Source organism: Lactuca serriola, chromosome 7 (genome assembly GCF_051521515.1).
Source record: "Lactuca serriola cultivar US96UC23 chromosome 7, Lser_US96UC23_V15, whole genome shotgun sequence".
In the NCBI taxonomy this organism is placed as follows: Eukaryota; Viridiplantae; Streptophyta; class Magnoliopsida; order Asterales; family Asteraceae; genus Lactuca; species Lactuca serriola.
Window position 1 is genome coordinate 85,306,023 of NC_136414.1, and position 8,453 is coordinate 85,314,475.

Here is an 8,453-nt window from a genome sequence, read left to right on the forward strand (position 1 = left end):
TACCACTTTTAAGTAAAATATATATATTTTTTAGACCTTATATATATTGTCTATTTATATTACTTATGTAATTTAATTAATAACAATCTCTAGTTTAAGAAATATAAATATATTTTTATATACAACACTTTATTTTCTACAAATTGAATTTATTAATAACCATCCTTATTTTAGTCTTTATATTTTCGGCTAGTAATAATCATTTATTTATGCATAATTCATTTATACAAAAAGGTTTACAACTTATACCTCTTAAAATTTAAGATCTGATATATATATATATATATATATATATATATATATATATATATATATATATATATATATATATATATATATATATATATGGGTAGGATCAATATAGATCCAAAATAAGCAATTGAACCATAGAACCACCTAAGAAAATCAAAATATATTAATTCTATTCAATTACTATCCAAAATAGTAGGAGATCATTAAAATACATGGGATTAATCTATTTTCATATTTAATCTAAACCAAATAATGTGTAATTTGTATTATGTGATTCCATGTATTACGGTGCATAATTTTATTGTGCACCTTTTAATCTAAACCGCTCAGTGAATAATCATATGGTTATAAATACAGTTTTGTGGTTCTATGAGTTTAGAGTTGTTCTCCATTGATCCTTTTGTCAAACCCCCAACCGGCGGTGGAAACACCTGATAATGTAACGTCATTCCGTGTATCACAGTTATCAAATTCCTGAAAACACATGCATTTTGAAAATACGTCAACATAAATTTTGTGAGTCCACAGGTTTTGACTCTAAGTAAAATAGTTCTTTTTCCCAAGTTTAAAAAGTATAAAACAAAGTATAAAAGAGTCATTATGACTCATACTTATCTCCAGCCTATTGTTTATATATCCTAGGTGTAATAGTTTACTTACTAAATAAGTAGTATACCTATAAGTTTCATATACTATAAATATAAGTGTTTGTAATCCCATACAAACGAAGGTTGATACCTATAAATCTTATTTCAATTCTATATGAGTATGTGTACTAGGTATACTGGTTTACTTATCGAATAAGTGATATACCTAAGAGTTCCTAGAGCATAAGTGTTTGGGAAACTCATACTTAACATTGATACTTGTATATCGACAAAGTATAATGCTTCTAGACTATAATTGCACTACCATGAGTCTATAGCCACTGCTAAACCGATGCCACTACCTCTGAATGGTACTATAAAGGGTTCGCACCAATATAATCATTCCACACACTTCATCAACGTCGTATAAACAAAAGGATCGTTCATCACTTCAAAAACGTTGGGTTGTAGCTAGCAACCATGGGTGGGGGTGTCAACCCGCATTTATTTACACACAACTTCCTCGTTGGAAATGTGGGCAAGTTTGTCACCCGAAAAACCGCTAGGTTGTTGCTAGCAACCACGGGTGGGGTGTTAACCCGTATAAATCTATACATAAATTCCTTGCTCTCATAGGATTAGCAGTTACAGGTCAGGAGATCTCCGACTAAGATTTTCCAATCTTAGTTGATGAATAAAATAGCTCATGTAGACTTGGTCGAGTTCGGTTAGTTCCAATAGTGAAAGCATATTTGTGTCTAAAACCTTAAGTTACTAGACTACGCTTTAGATGTTACTCCTAATTTCTATAATACTTAGGCACTACAACAACTATAACTTGAAGTAAAACCAGATTTTATCTAACATCAAACCAATAATAGCAACATACTTAACAATGAGTATACATAACTCCTGAGTATAACTTCGGGGCTATATCACACATAATATTTGTAGAACGCCCGAGTATAACTCAGGGTCTACATTAGTATAATCTAATATAATACCATGCTAACAAGTTTAAGATAGTTGTATGTTTTCAATATATCAGATATATTCTAGGTATATATGGTACGAAACAACTATATCCTGATTAATATAACTATCTATGTTGATACGAACATACTATCATATAAACATAATATTAACTTTTATATAATATTTAGCATGCATTTTCCCCCGAAAACATTAAAAAGTGGGTTCGTGAAACTCACCATAGTAGCTTGATTTTATAAAATTCTAACTAGAAATGGTCAGCGGTTTGTGATCGTCGGGCTCGGAATGTGGAATGCCTTTAGCAAACGAGAGAGAGAGAGAGAGAGAGAGAGGAAAGAGATTTAGGTGGAAGGAGATCAAGGGTCAAAGTTGCTATTTATAGGGTGTCTATGGCAAGTTCACTTCGTGAACATGACATGTTCACGCCGTGAAGCATGGCTGCATCACTTCATAGACTTGCCATCTGCATTCTAGCTTCGAAAGGTGTCCAGATGACATTTTCACATCGTGAAAGTGATAGGTTCATGTCGTGAGGTTCTACGAGTCACACCGTAGCCTTATCATGTGTTTTCTAACCTCGATTGGTGTCTTGGACTACTTTCACGTCATGAACCTTAATGTTCACGTCGTGAACCAAGGCAGCTAGGGTTTCTACCGCGTATCATGCTTTCAGACAGCTACATCTTTGGAAGATCATAACTTTTTCATACGAGCTCTGTTTTGACATTCTTTATATCCACACATAGGTATTTCCGAGTACTACAACTTTCCTTCAGACTCCAATAGGTAATTCTAAGTTTGTTTTAAATTCCTCTTGTTATAAAGATTTATAGTGTTAGAGTTTATCATAACTTCTTCATGCGAAGTCAGATTTAGATGTTCTATTTATTTTTGGAATCGTATGGACACGCACTTTGATTTATACCATAAGGTAGGTATGAAAGTTCATATTTTTATTTGAACTTGCCATGAACTACAAAGTAAGTTTATTATATTATTTGTTTGATATATCCATATGCTACTGTTGTTGACTTATTTTGACTGGTGTTAGATTGTCCCCCCGTTGAAATAATTCCGTCTTGAAATTTATCTTGTACTAGATACCACCGAAGGTTCCTGGATAGCTTCCCTGCTTCCGATTAAGAATGCCCTGCCGCAGCCTAAACCTTCCCTCCTCCTTAACTTTGGACTTTCGTTCCTGAAGTGTCCAATGTCACCACACTCATAACACGTTATTTCTCCACCAAAGTTTGTTCCAACATTTGTTTCCTGATTTACTGTTGTAGGTTTCATTCTTCTACAGTAATTAACCATGTGCCCCTTTTTTTTACACTTCGTGCAAATAACATAATCACCTAAGTGATGATGGTTGCACCAATTATACCATGGATGCTTGCCTTCATATTGCTTTCGTGGCATGAGTGTTGTTGTTGTAGCGATATAAATAGTTGCCACTTCTTGTTTCATACCAAATGATTGTATTGGGTTTCTTCCATTGAACTTATGCTTGAATACTCCAGATTCGGGAGGATCAACTTTTGCTACCATGGATCCCCCTCAGATCTCTATGTTGGTTAGCTGATGAACTATTCTCTTTGTACTGTCATATGTTCTAGGTTTTGAAGAGATAACCATCCCTTAGATTTGTGGTGCTAGACCCCAGATGTATCTCTCAGTTTTCTTGTATTCAGGGGTTACAAGTGTTGGACACATCACTGCAAGGTCATTGAATCTAGCGATATAAGCATTTATTTATGAACCTTTCATTCTTAGGTTCCATAGTTCTTGTTCTAGATTCTGCACTTCTCTCTAGGACAATACTCTTCTACTAGCATCATCTTCAACTCCTCTCATTTCATGGAATTTACAGCATTAATTACCATTGTATTTACATGCCTGTTCCACCATGTTAATGCCACTTCAATGAAAGTACATGCTGCAAATCGTACTTTACAATCATCTGGACAAAAGCTTATTTGAAATACGGATTTTGGCTTTTCAATCCACCTAGTCAAATTAACGACTCCTTCAGTTCCATGGAAGCTCTTCGGTTTGCAATTCATAAAGTATTTGTAGGTACACATTATGGCGGTCCCTACATTGCCTTCATTTCTAACTCCACCTGTTGTGACATTAGCTAGAGCTGTAGCGATTCTCTGAGCTATAATTTCTTCAAGTTCTCCTGAACTTATTGAGGGGTTTATTTATGGTTGTTGTTGTTGTTATTGTTGTTGTTTTTGTGGTTCTGATAATTGGTTAAGGTTTACCTGAACACTACTTCTTCTTGGCATTTTTATTTAGTTCCTAAATAGTAAGAATATTATGAGTTTTATGAAGTATTTTAATTAGTCATTAATTTATGAGTGTAAATGACTTCAATTATTCATCAAGGTATAGAGCATAGTGGATGACACTATTTGGCACATGATTATTGTAATATATGCTTCATATTTATTACTAGTGGTTACACATGTTTATTATAGGTTTATATGAGAAAAGTTTCAACAAAAAAAAATTGCAAGGTTCACTACACCCTTGCTAGAAACTTTTCCTCATTACCTTAACTAGTATGGATTTTCATTTCCTATCTTACTCAACCACTAGTTCTACTCTATCTACTAGTATCCTAGGTGATGACCTAGTGCATTAGTGACGTGAATCATTTGTTCCTTAAGTGCTTAATAGCTTTGCTCAAGTTCTCCAGTCTGCTCCTCGTTTCTTAAGGTTTGATTGAAGAGCTCTAGTTCTACAATCCTTGCATCGTGAGTAATCATGTTGTTATGAGCTAAATTAATGCAATGATGGGCATCCATCACTGCTTACTGATCTCTTATTCTCTGCCCTTCTAGCCTTCGCACCCTTCCTGAGAGATGAGTAGTCTTCCCATCGACAATTTCCATTTTTTTTTCTATTCTCACACTTTTCTCAAACAGTTGAGTCAAAGTGTATTGTTAGGAAGAAGGTGAGGGATATGGTCGGGATGATTAACCAATCTCATACTTGTTAGCAGTTCTTTCTTCTGCTACCCACCTGTCAATCGTTTGTGCTATGCTTGCAGGTTCATCTTAAACTATATTGGTAACCAAAGATGCCCCCTTTGGATTATTCTTATTAATCCTTATCCATTTTGGTATGGATTTATGAGCCGTGCGTTTTATCTTGGCTCCTCTTAGAAATTTAAGATAAAGGGTATTCATTGGGGCTAGGCAAGATGCAACTGATTCTGTCTCTTCCATAGGCTCGCTTTCTTCAATTGGTTCGCTCTCTTCCAGTTCGTTGGAAGGTAAAGGTGTTCCGTCGTCGGAGGGTATTGGATGGAAGATAGTTGGAATCATAGGGTAGTAAGGATCATCTGCCAAAAGATGGGATGAAATCACTTGTTCATCATCCGTATCCTCTAAGATTATCCATTCTCGGAATGAGCAATGTCGAATTCCTAATTTGTATCACCAAATGTTTAGTTTATCAAATATTACTTCCAATTTGAATAGTCCATATGATCTGATCATAATAAAATGTAGTTGCACACCTACACCTAGTTGTGATAGGATCTACACACATATAAACTTTAGTTGGACTATTTGATCTAAATCCATGAGATCAAAAGCATTCCAGGTGTTTAGGTGTATTCTTATCGAGGGTTTGATTTTTTATATATGAATTTATATTTCTTATTTGTTGTATTCACACATTATTAATTACTGTTTGTTACATCAGGTCTAGCTGATAAGGCACCGACCAGTCAGGACAGTCGAAAGGGCAAATCATTTTAGCATATCACCGTTCTGAAATCTAACAACCCAAAGTGACATGTCTATCTTGTCACCGCTCCCGTAAGTAGTCCTTCAGTAGATAATTAGTAAAACTTTTTACTATAGGTTATGGGATATACATATACCTAAACCTAATAGAGTAAGCCCTAGACTATAGTCGTGCTTTCCTAAGAAAGTACCAGTTCTCTATAGTCAATAGCTTTAATACCAATCTATCACACCCCCACCCGGTGGCGAAAACACCGGGCGGTGTAACGTCATTCCTTGTATCACAGTTTTCAAATTCCTGAAAACCCATGCATTTTGAAAATACGTCAACATAAAGTTGGTGAGTCTACATGTTTTGACCCTGAGTAAAATAGTACTTTTTCCCAAGTTTAAAAAGTATAAAACATAGTATCAAAGAGTCACCCTGACTCATACTTATCTCCAGCCTATTGTTTATATATCCTAGGTATAATAGTTTACTTACTAAATAAGTAGTATACCTATAAGTTGTTGGGTTTTGAGCATTCTAACACTCCTAAGTGTACATGCAACCCTAAATACCTTGGATCTATGTTTTCTTTATCATACATGCAAATATGAATATTTCAAGGTATTACCCTAACTAGCATACAATCATAAGTACTAGTATAACAAAAAACTAGATAGAATACATACCTTTTGATCTAGCTTGATTCCATGGAGCTTAAGAGCCTAGTGCCCCAAGTGTGACACCTCAAATGGTTCACACAACATCAAATACACTTAGAATAACTTGAGAGAAATGAGACACTTCATGAAATCGGCTAGCCCTCACCATTCCTTCATAGTGCCGGTTTATGGGAAGAATAAGATGCTTATATAGTGTGTTACAATTTGGGTTACACCATGTAAACCCTAATTGTCATGGCCTTTCATTTAGAGATGCAACCGGGGGCGGATATTGGCGGGGAATGCAATACCTGTCCCCGTACCCGAACTCCGATCATCAGACCGATCCCCGCCCCCGCCCCGCCTAATCCCCGACGGATTTGGGTAAAAAATCCCCGCCGGGTACGGTAAACCCGATGGATACCCGTTTAGAACAAAAAAATCATACAAATAAAAGAAAAAGACAATCATATTTTATTCTTTACACAACCAATATCGATTCAAAACTGTTAAGAGGTATGCTATACACACAACCACAACTGTTGGAAGCATGTTTAAAAGTTAATCCTCAAACTTTTGTTTCTCATTTGGAGTGTGTAGCCGTATGACGTAAATAAAGGGTGTATCCAATCATACAATTACCATGTTTTTTTCTGTAAAGTATTGCTATATACATCTCGATCAAACTAAAAAACATTCCAAAAACACCAAACATTGCTAATTCTTCAAGTCATAGTGATTTTGAGTCTTCATGAATGATGATGATCGTCGTTCGATGGAATGAATATTGATGCTTAAAGACGTCGATGAATAGAATAGATGATCGGAGAATGGATGCCAATGCTTGATTCCTTGATTCTCGGTGGTTGAATGTCGAAGTGTGAAGAATGCATGCCACTAAGATTCGAAATCTGAAAGAGATGAAGACGATCTAGTGCTTGATACTCAGATATCTAGAAAGATTCAAGTTCATATAACATCAAATCGATTATTGCAAAATCGAGTTCAGACATTGAGTTCATATAACAAAAAATCAAGTTCATAGCAACATCGAGTTGATATTAAAAGAACGAGTTCATACAAATTAAAGCATACACACAATAAACTAGTTCGGCAATTAACAAGTTATAACCAAAAACAAGTTCAAAAATGAAAAAGAAACTTACATGAGGAGTTGTCCATGGTCACAACTCACAAGTCTGGAAATGAAAGGAGAAACGTCTTCGAGTGTTTAAATTTACATGGGGAAACTAAAGGTTTTCCTTTTTATTTTAATCGAAGACACACACAACTGTTGAGTAAGTCTTGTAAATTGATACTCCATTAAATAGTTATTAAAGTGAACAAATTTCGATATATATATATATATATATATATATATATATATATATATATATATATATCGGGTCTTAACGGGGCGAATAGTATCGTACCCACCCCCGTCCCGTCCCCGCTTCGGGTACAAAATGTAAACTCCATCCCCATCCGTTACCCGTTAAGGCGGGTAATACCCGGTCCGATGGGGTTGGGTATCCGCGGGTACATGAGTCCGCGGGTAAAACTTGCATCCCTACTTTCATTTCCATGATCCATGGGTACAAAAACACCATGGAGCATCCTATAGGTTTTAGCCCAACTTGATAATCCATGGAGCATTAGCCCGCTATACAAGTATGGATGATTTACACAATCAACCTATATATTTAATTAGTCTCCTTTTGATCATTTAATTAATTACAAATTAATTCTTGATCAATACTAATTAAATAATCTTATTAATATATTAGAACTTATAATATATCAATAAACCTTAAGTGTTATTTTTCTCATTTTAGTCTATCCAAATGCATGATGCCATGCAACCCAAATGGAGCATGCCAATCGGGTCAAGTACATACCAAATATAGTTATGGACTTAGACACTAATCCAACGTAAGTTTCATATACGATGAATATAAGTGTTTGTAATCCCATACAAACAAAGGTTGCTACATATAAATCTTATTTCAATTCTATACGAGTATTTGAACTAGGTATACTGGTTTACTTATTGAATAAGTGATATACCTAAAAGTTCCTAGAGTATAAGTGTTTGGGAAGATTATACTTAACATTGATACTTGTATATCGACAAAGTATAATGCTTCTAGAGTATAATTGCGCTACGATTAATCCATAACCGTTGCTAAAACGACGCTACTACCTCTGAATG